This window comes from Cibotium barometz, chromosome 62 (assembly GCF_041138505.1).
Source record: "Cibotium barometz isolate CiBa-2024 chromosome 62, ASM4113850v1, whole genome shotgun sequence".
In the NCBI taxonomy this organism is placed as follows: Eukaryota; Viridiplantae; Streptophyta; class Polypodiopsida; order Cyatheales; family Cibotiaceae; genus Cibotium; species Cibotium barometz.
Genome location: NC_141107.1, coordinates 6,950,984 through 6,962,506, shown reverse-complemented (window position 1 = coordinate 6,962,506; position 11,523 = coordinate 6,950,984). Strand labels below are relative to the sequence as shown.

The following is an 11,523-nucleotide window of genomic DNA, read 5'->3' as shown; positions in this document are numbered from 1 at the left end:
TATGTCATAGTATCCGTAATAGAATTTGCTAAGAACTACTCATTCAAACAGTATGAAATACAATCCATGCATTGGCACTCAGATCAATGCACCCCTTGTTCACATTACGTATAGGCATAGTACAAGCAACGACCAGAGCATAATCAAAGAAATACATTTCTATATCTCTAATGATACTCACTTTACGTAACATTGCTTCCAACTTCATAATCGGTTGCTTGAAGACCAGGGTTTGAAATTTCGAAAAAGCACTGGGTGTGGTCTGAGATGGTGCGGCTTCACAGTTTAAATCTGCCCGACCATTCTATTTTGTTAGTCACTTTTACAAACTGATAGGTGTTGGAGATGACTTGGAATTTTTTTGCTTCATGCCATGGGAAGGGAGAACATGACAGTGCTGGTGCAGTAGTGAAGAGGACATTAACATACAAACAACTCAAGTCTGATGGTGTAGTTCTTCAAAATGCTACTGATGTTGTAGCTTTCTTAACGGAAACTATGTCTCATGGTGCAAGTAGATCGTATGCCTGCAGTATTAGCAATGGTCCCCAGATTCACCTGGTTAGTAAGTGTAGATGATGTGGACAGGCCTAATGCATGGGGATGTGCAACACTCAAGGGGACACAATCCCTACATTCTGTGTGTGGGTTTTGCAAACTAGACCCGACACAGTTGAAAACAAGAAATTTGCTTGTTTTTGCAATGCATGTATAGCTACTCATTGGATATCATGCTCTAACAAGTCGTATGTCCAGGAATGGTCACATATTGTTCTCAAGCCTATAACAGAAGGACATGGAAGATATGTAAGAACCAATCAATATACTAGATAGGGTGGTTGAGTTTGAAGATGAGAGATCCATTTTTGAGGGATCATTGGATATGCTTAGCCAACTTCTTGTTGAGGGAGACAACTATGCAGTCAACGCAGAGGCTAATAACGTAGGAGGAGTAGATTTCTATGTGCTGAAATGTGTAAAAGCAAGGTGGAAGACAGAGAAGGTTCTTAAGAACACTTGGAAAAACAAGTGCGCTAGAGGCACATATGTTGTCAAGTATTTATTATAAGCAGCAAATGGAGAATCCCAATCACTACAAACTGCTCGATGACAAGGGTGTGAGCCACACATATTCTCACCTAGTTAGGTCAATCAAGTTTGACATGCCCCTTGTGGATGCTGCCTCTAAGATGTATTATTTATTCCCTCAACTTCATGAGTCCATTCACAATGCCATGCCATATGAGGCTGCTTGAAAGCTTTTCTATGTATCCTTTTTATATAGTAACCTTTCTTTAAAACCTTGCAAAAACATTGTTGAGAGAGTCTCATGTGCAATCAAATATGTATGCAGGTTCTCATTTCTTAAACTTGATTTGTTAAATCTGATTTCTATGTAGGTCATTTCTTAAATTTGATTTGTGGAGGTTGTCATTATAGCAAAACCTTTGCAAAGTCTCAAAAAAGTGAATTATGCAATCAAATGTGTGCAGGTTGTCGTTTCTTAAACATTTCAATTGTCTCAACAAAGAAAAGAGCTAATATAGCCTTCGTGATGTGCTATATTGCCTAATAGGCATGTGGTATATGCTAGCATACCTACACACATATGACTGCAACATGCACACATATCTAGCAAGCAGAGTGTCTGATCCAGTACCATGTCTGGTTGTGCTATATAGCACAGCACCTGTACTATATAGCACAAGACAGTACAATCTAGCAAGCAAAGTGTCCTTGTGCACCATGTCTGGCTGTGCTATACAGCACAATACATGTTGTATATAGCACAACACAAAACCAAGGATTAAGCAAGAAAAAATAGCATAGACAAAACAAGATCCAATTCTAGTTGAGCCATAAATCGTATAATAACTTCGCCAGTTGTATTATATTCAAGTTAATGTGGCTATTACAAAAATGAGGGTGTATACAAAAAGGATAATGGGGGTGTATACAAAAAGCCTCCCAATGCAGGGCTTGGTTTTAATGCTTTCATATTTCATTGCCTTCATCGCTCTACGTTACATAGTATTCGATAACAGCAAAACAGATACCTTATCCTTAGGATTATACGTCATGTTATCCCGTGCATAATGCCAGGGATCCTTAGTACACCTCCACTTGACCATCCATGGAAACAAGGTCGTCATCAAGAATTATGGCTCTTGAGATTCATCCTCCGGTTTCAAATGAGGGTGGACCTAATTCCCAAGGGTTCTTCATGCTTTTGTACCGTGTCATCGATCAACAAAGTTTCTTGGGCAGAAAACCGTGGTGCCATAACAGAAAGACATCCTTAATCACCTTCAAAAATATTGGTTTGCATGTGGAATCAGAGATGGGGATACTTGTCACATCTCTCAAGGTGAATGGTGCAACTTGGCATCTCTCTTGTGGCAAAATATCCACAAAAAAGGACATTTGTAGTTTAGGAAAACATACCTTCAACACTGCATATAGGTTGCCCTTGACCATACTAGTCCACAAGGTAACATGAAAGTGTGTCGCATGCCGAGAGAATCTAAGAGCATCAGGCCTTACAACATATTGAAACTGAGGCTTTCTATCCTCCTTTGGGGGGGTGATAATGTGGTATAGATTGGATACTTTACCATCAATCCATGTTTGAGGGACTCCCTGATTATATATTATTCTATACCTTTTCACTAGCAGACCATTGACATCAAGCAATATGCATCGAGACTTCACACGCAAGGGTGTACATATAACCTGACATGGGATTGCTGCAAGACCATTGTCTTGTTATGTGTCCATGTTAACCTTCTCCTCCACACTGGCATTGTCATGTTCCACAGTGTCATTTCTTAAACTCACATTGTCCTGTTCTGTGTCCATGTTAACAGCCTCCTCCACACTAGCATTGTCTTGTTCCACAATGACATTATCCTCAACGCTGGCATTGGCACCACGGTGGCTATTATCCTCCTCCACACTGACATTGACATTCTCCTAAACACTAGCATTGGCCATCTTAATAGCATTTTTCACAGTGACATCCACAGTTGTGTCTATATTAATAGCCTCCTCCACAGTGGCATCATCCTCAACACTGGCATTGGCACCACTACGACAGAAATTAGATGTGTCCATCTTAACATCCTCCTCCACGCTAGCATTGACATTCTCCTGAACACTAGCATTGGCCTCTGCCAATGTGACATTCTCTGGAACTTGTGATGTTTCTTTACTACCCTCATCACTAGCATCACTGTGTGGTTGGCTCCTTGTACCATCGTCAACAGTGCGGATCCATCTTTGTTTTCCTCGTAGCCTCTAGTTGCTACTCAGTTTTTTATTACCTACAACATATTATTCGTTTATGCACATGCATGTCAAATATTGCAAGAATAGGAACAACCATCACAAGAAGTTATTAGTTTCCATTGATGATGGTGGCTACAAAAGGAAAATCCATGGCATGTGGCAATTGGAGAAATAAGAGAACATTCATTTAAAAAAATGAATATAGACACTTGCAAGAATAGGAAAGCCATAACAAAAAGTTGCAACAATGAATATAGACACTTACAAGAATAGGAAAGCCATAACGAAAAGTTGTTAAAGATGGTGGCTACAAAAGGGAAATGCATGGCATGTGACAATGCACAATACCATCATTAAGCATACAACTTTTGCTTTGTAGCACAATTTTTCTTTTTCCTACCATGGATTAAGAGGACATCAAATTCTTCATCACCTAGTCATTTTGGGGTGGATCGTGGCACTTTGGGGATGGCTTCACAGGTTTTGGGGAGAGGGTTCCTCCAAGATTCTTTGCCACTTCGCTTATCTCCCTAAGTGACTCAACATATTGATCATCCAATGTTGACTCTGCCTCTCGCACCTCTGGGATTGGGTTTTCTTCAAATTGAGAACCCCCCACCTTGTCCAAACCAGCATGAGAGCATTGTTCTACATGTATACATGTAGAGACATTGGAAGATCCCCAAATAAACTTGAAAGATACAGGTTTTTATTATGAATATATATAATAAATTTACCAGTCGCATGCATTGACATGTTCTCTGGTACTTGCATGGTCTCCTCTGTCGCAAAACCAGACATCCGCTTGTCACTCACTACCTAAAAATGCAAATTCAATGTATTCATTACTCCAGAACCATCAATGTGGAGTACTTGCTTTGTATACCAAGTCAGCAAACTTACCGGAACAGGGCTCTGTCTTAACAGTTTCAACAAGCTAACCTACCATGTGCTTTGCCAACTCAAACACAACTCCGCTCTACAGCCAGGGTATGCACATACACCTTGGGATATGCACGTGTAAAAAACACATCATGTGATAAACATGGCAGCAAGGCAAGGAAAAGGCATCAAGGGCCGCTGCATCAAAGGGGGATCCACATCCTACACAACTATATGAGCCAACAACATAGGCTCCATTGAGAGGATCAGTAACTACAGTTGGGAGGAGTGGAAAAAATGCATGCAACCCTAATGTCTCAACCATCCTCTTTAGGCCACCATAAAAATTGGTGTGTGCAGTTTCCTTTGTCAATTCCTCCTCAAAGCTTGCCGATACAATCTACAATACAAATAATAGAAAGAAGACTTCAATCTCATTATTAATCATGGACAATCCTAACACAATCTAGCTATATGATAGTATTTAGTCTACGCTTCATAATATAACTATATAGCAATCATCATCCTTAGGTGGAGGCTTCACTATAGCTATATAGCACATCTCTCCTTGATGAGACCTCTTGAATGCTATGTAGCACAAGGTGTGCTATATAGCATAAGGTGGTCCTTAGGTGGAGGCTTCACTATAGCTATATAGCAGATATCCCCCCCTTGATGAGACTTCTTGAATGTTATATAGCACAAGGTGTGCTACATAAAAGGAGCCTTTCTATGACACAATCTTTCTTACATACAGCATGTGTTGTGCTATATAGCACAAGGTGTGCTACATAAAAGGAGCCTTGCTATGACACAATCTTTCTTAGATATAGCATGTGTTTTGCTATATAGCACAAGGTGTGCTACATAAAAAGGAGCCTTGCTGTGACACATAATCTTTCTTAGATATAACATGTATTGTGCTATATACCACATTCTCTACTATATATCACATTGCTATATAGCATCATCAGTATTGTTTCATACTCATTGTGCTAAGTAGGATCATGAGTGATCTTTAACATTTACATTGTGCTGTATAGATAATATACCATGATATATCTAAGACAAATTAGCTATATAGCACACTAATTGTGCTATATAGGAAGCCTGCCATGCTATATCTGTTAAGATTCTAGAAATGGGATTGGTCATGGTGAAGGACATAGATTAAGCATAAGATTAAGGTGGATTAAACCACACTAAAAACTCCATGACTAGAGAGAGAGGGAGATTGCACACTCAACACTATTCCCTTGTATTCACTTGCATATCACAATGAACCATACAATGATATAGGCTCTCTAGCCTTATCCCACTTTACATGTCATCATCCATGTGGCAACTCCTTTTCCACTTCTTTTGGTCAACTCTCACACACCATGTAATATTACATGTGGCATTCATATCTCACCACAATATCTTGCACCTCTAGGGTGCTTTCCCACATACACACATACACACAATATCTTGCACCTCTAGGGTGCTTTCCCTCATACACACAACACCGCGATTACATTTCTCGACACCCCCTCTTAATCGAGGTGTTCTACAACTCACCCATCATCCATCACCCATATCAATGTAGCATTGCACAACAGCAATCGCTACCTCTCAACACTCCCCCTCAATGATACATTGGAGTGTCAAACATGTGTGCCCGTGTCTACCATCTTAGACACCTAGTCCATTTTGAGCCGACTTGCTCACAGCGGAACCACTGAGTCCGATTTGAACATGGAAGTTTGGGTGGGAACCAACCCATGCGCATGCACCTCACACGCATCGCTCATGCACACATCACAACAACAATTTTGAGCTTCTTGGTGAGCTCGGGCATGCAACCCTCATACCAAGGATGATTACAAAAAAAATCCTCGTTTTGAGCTTCAAACTCAGGTACGGTTACCCTTCTCATTCATGGGTGAAAAATACAAAAAATCTTTTGTCCGAAGCCGGAGGCAGTGGACCTTCATGTGTGTGAATACTTTTTTTGCTTCTATTCATAGCATGTGAACAAAGTGTCATGCTTTTGAAAATTTGTGAAGTAGGTGTGTGTGAACATTTTCTTAAATGCTTTGAAAAAATTGGTGTGTGTGAATGAACCCTTACTGCCAATAAGGGGTTCAATTTAATTGCTTTAATACACCTGGCGAATCTTTACAGCAACGTTTTTTTTTTCAGAATTGGGACCCGCCCATCTTCGTCTTCTCCAGGTCTTCTCCATGCTTTCGACGGATTCTGCACAGCTGCTCTTCCTCAGTGCCTTCAACGCAACAACACCGCAGAATTACCTTTTTGCTTCTGATGTTCAAATCTGTATACGCCACAGCTCTCAAACGCGCTGTTGCTTCCAAGCTTTCATGGCGACCTCGCCTCCTTGGATCTCTACCATCATGACTGTCCTTTCTCTGTCGTTTCTTATCTTTGGTCCTGCCTCCAAAATTTGACTCTCGAGATTCTTCTCTGCACCGCCTACTGTGCTTGTTTTCTCTGCAACTCGGTAATGTTGCCGGTCTTGCTGAAGACATTCGCTTGTTATTTTCTTCTTGCCTGCTATTTCTTCATCGCTGCTCTACACTCTGTCATTTGGATTCTCTTGTGCTCACCATATGGATCTCCTGTCCGCCTTTTTGCTATGCCTTCCCCTTTGGCATGCATTGCATAGCATAGTGTTGCTTTGGTTGTCCCCTTTGGGCTTTGCCAACCCTACAGTGTGGTCATCTGTGGGTTCCTCCTGAATGGCCAGCTTCTTGCTGTGCTGATCTGTGTCCCTTGAGTTGTTGCTTCTATAAACTTCCACTCCACAAGCTACCCAACTTGTGTCCATCATGCTACATTGGCTCTTTGCCAGCTTAACACCCAAGTTGAAAACCTTGTTGTAAGGTTTCCATGACAACCATCAACATGGTCATTGAGCTCCCCATTGAGCTTCAAATCTGCATGCTTTCTTTCAATGCATACATTCATTCAAGGGTGCTTTTCCATTTTGGTTTCTCTCAAGAAACCAAGGTGCAAACCAATGTGAAAACTCCAAAAGCTTCCACCAAACATTGCCCATCTTCTATGAGCAAAACCATGAGCATCACTCTTTCCAATGTGCTCAACCATGGACTTCTTCCAAGCCCATAACCGCTTGTCCCTTCTTAGACAAGCATTGCACCTCTTACACTCTTTGCCCAAGTGCAAAGAACCATGGGATCCACAAATCCCACACATAGCAACCCTTCTCAAATATGAACATTCTTCCATGCTCAAATACAAAACTTTGAGGCAAAACTTCACAAAACCAACCTTCTTGAGGCATAATCAGCAGCATATCTTCTCTTGGCAGCTTCTCCTTGACGGTGATGAAGACTCCATAGCCTTCATAATGCTGAAATCTCCATTTTCAGCTTCCTTGATGATGATCAAGCTCTCTATGTTGCAAAACTCCATTTGCAACTCTCTTGGGCAGCTTCTATGCAACCTCCTTGTTGCAAATCTCCTCTCAAATCCTCACAAATGCAAATCTCCTCTCAAATTCTCATCACAAATGCAAATCCAAATGATAATATGAGTGTGCATAATTTTTTTCATAACAAGCTGAAAATAATGCTTAATCAAAGAAACTCACAACCAAACTAATATACATAATAATCACCCATGACCAAGAGCCCATTTGGCTCTGATACCATGTTAAGATTCTAGAAATGGGATTGGTCATGGTGAAGGACATAGATTAAGCATAAGATTAAGGTGGATTAAACCACACTAAAAACTCCATGACTAGAGAGAGAGGGAGATTGCACACTCAACACTATTCCCTTGTATTCACTTGCATATCACAATGAACCATACAATGATATAGGCTCTCTAGCCTTATCCCACTTTACATGTCATCATCCATGTGGCAACTCCTTTTCCACTTCTTTTGGTCAACTCTCACACACCATGTAATATTACATGTGGCATTCATATCTCACCACAATATCTTGCACCTCTAGGGTGCTTTCCCACATACACACATACACACAATATCTTGCACCTCTAGGGTGCTTTCCCTCATACACACAACACCGCGATTACATTTCTCGACATATCTAGAAAAAATGATCTATATAGCATACTCATTGTGCAATATAGAATACATACCATGCTACATCTAAGACAAATTAGCTATATAGCATACCATGATATATCTAAGAAAAAATTCTTATATAAAGCATGGTAATTATGCTATATAGCAAGCATACTGTGTTATATCTAAGAAAAATGTCTTATATAGAAAGCATGGTAATTGTGCTATATAGCATTATTGGTGCTACATCAAAATAAAGTTGATACACAATAGGTAACCAATGCTATATAGTACATTGGCAACATAATGTAGACAAACATTATTGGTGCTACATCAAAATAAAGTCACAATATGTTGCTTTGCATCATCCTCAAATACAATCATCATCTGCTCTTCCCACTTTAAGCGCTTCTTTTCCAGATTGTGTCTCTCCTCGCTACTCTTCATTGCCCTCTCTACGAGATGAATGGAGCCCAAGTGATGGTGTACTGCTCCTTGCTCTCAGCCCTTTTTGCAGCCTCACAATTCTCCAAGGCAAATGCTTTTGCAAATTGATGCCCGATCTCATACTTGAATGGTCCTTCTTGAAAGACATCCCAATGTCTTTCTCACAATTCTCCAAGGCAAATGCTTTTGCAAATTGATGCCCGATCTCATACTTGAATGGTCCTTCTTGATCTCATACTTGAATGGTCCTTCTTGAAAGACATCCCAATGTCGATGGACCAAGCATTCTGCATACTCTGGCTTCATATAATATGATTTAATCTTCTTGCTATTTCCTAGAAGGGGCTTTGAGCACAAAAAAACAGAGCTCCAATTTTCATGAGAGATGTCATTCTTCCCATACAAGGTGTGGGGATCCAATCCTACCATGGAAAGACCCCGATCTTCATGAAAGTCCTATGCATAGCGACAAAATTTTTTGTGGTGAGGTGGGGCAACTTCCTTGATCATGGATGTGTTTCCCTCTACTTTCCCAGAAGAAGCTTGTGACTTCAGAGCCTAACCTTCCCATCCTTCACTGCACCACATGCCAAAAAAACACCGATTTAGCATTTGATGCATTATTATTCTTGAATGAACACAATCAGGAGAGAGAGAGAGAGAGAGAGAGAGAGAGAGAGAGAGAGAGAGAGAGAGAGAGAGATTAATGAAATGCATGCAAGCTTGTGTGTGTGTGTGTGTGTGTGTGTGAGAGAGAGAGAGAGACCTGTAAGCATGCAAGCTTGTGTGTGTGTGTGTGAGAGAGAGAGAGAGAGACCTGTAATATTTTGGCAATGTGCAAACTCTGTGTGTGTGTGTGTGTGTGTGTGTGTGTGTGTGTGTGTGTGTGTGTATTGCATGTGTGCAATAGGTAAACCAGCAAACCTGTCCAGTGAACACGTAGAATGGGAATACACAGACAGTAGAACGAACACAGAGTGGAAATACGCGACAAGAAAGATAAAACCTATTTTTCATCACTGTCTCAAGACAAAAAAAATTTGAGAATTTTTTCTCTGTTTTACATTTTTTAGGGTATTCCAAAAGGAATTTTGAAAAACTCTGTATGAGAGTTATATTTTTGGAGTACTACAACTTTGTTTCCCTAAGTCGTTTGTGATTTTATCATTTAGACCCTCAAAAAGTAGCCCGAATATGGCTCGACATTGTTTTCATACTATTTTTTTTGCGATTTTTCATGCTTTCCGGATTGTTTTTTGTCTCGATTTTCGGGTCAAATTTTGAAGCTGCTGGTTGGAGGCCAAAACGGTCGATTTTGACATCCAATGGCCAAGACCAAAGTCGAAGAGCTCGATGTCATCTTTTCGATGATCCCTAGAGCGCCTTCATTGGATTTATGGTTTAGAAGATACGAGCCTCCAAACAAACTTTTTTTTTGGCCGCCGATGGACCCCCTTTCACATCATGAACTAGCAGGGTGCAGTTCACAGCGTGAAGTGGACATCGCTCATTAAGCCTTAATCAGTTATGTAAAAAAGTGATTAAGAATTAATCAAAGATTAATTCTTTTACTAATCTCTCTTTTATACTAATCAAGTTCTCTAATTAACCACTAATCCCTAATTAATTCACACAATAGAGCACATCATTGAATAGAGCAAGGGAATGCTAAGCTATGTGCAACAATAATTGTGTAAATTAATCTAAAATATGAGATTAATTAGACTCTAAATTTTGATCTCTTCTTTTAAGGTAAAATTATCAATATTCCTTCAATTGATGGAGAAATTGATGTAATTAGGTATTTTGATGCATCTAGATGCTCTCAAAACACTCAAAACACTAATTTCGACTACTCACATGATCAATTTAGATCCCAAGTAACACATTTTCTAATTTTTGAACCCCTTGAATAAGATTAATCATCCTTAATGATAAAAACCAGTCCATTAAGAGAAATTAGTCTAGTTCAAGGGTTTTTTTATGGTTTTAAGAAATTTTTTAAAATATTAAGCTACTCTTAATGCTTGCTAGCACTCTAATGCAAATAATTTCAACAAAAAACATACAATTAAGCTAGAATTAATGATTTTAGTTCTATGTTTAACACTAAAGAGAGCTAACATTCACTAAAATTTGTATTCTATTGCATTGTTTCATGCAATGGAAGCGAACTAAGCCTTATACAAACTATGTGCAAGCCCTAAGATCATGAAAAACCATAATAACAACAACAAAAACAACAAATTAAGCTAAAAATTAAGCAAAAAGCATTCTTTACAAAAGTAAAAAAGAGAGCTTCTACACCGAATCACACACAAATCATCATCAAATCCTTATCTTTTTCATGGAAAACCATTAATCAAGATAATGGGAAATGGGTAATACGTAGATTAGAGAAAAAACGATGGAAAACCAAGGAATGGCTCCTCGGCAATGGCGTCAAAAATGTTATGGCTCACCCTAACCCCCCTTAAAACACATCCAACAAGAGATTACCTAGTGAGCTGCAACTGTCATAAGCATCTTTCCAATGGCCGAGCTTGGAGACCTCAAGTAACCCTTGAGTCTCCAAGCTCTACAACTCCTTGAGAAGAAATTCCACCATGCCTCCCGCGAGCATTATCACACCACTGCGTTGCACTACGAGTACTCGTCCCTCCTTCCACCTCACTTCACTCACACACACTCACTAGCATGCTTTAGGGAGAGAGATTAGCAAGAGCAAGACTCAATTGCACAATGGGAGAGTATGTTGTATTATGAGAGATATTCACTTATATACATGGCCATAAGTGTTCACACTCACTTAAACTATGGCCGGCCGGCCGAGCACTCTAGGCTCA

General features: G+C 39.9%; 1 pseudogene; it reads left to right on the top strand.

The window, feature by feature from the left end:
• The first annotated feature begins 345 nt into the window (after nt 1–345).
• LOC147604084 (uncharacterized) lies at nt 346–1,256 on the top strand (annotated as a pseudogene).
• The last annotated feature ends 10,267 nt before the right edge of the window (nt 1,257–11,523 follow it).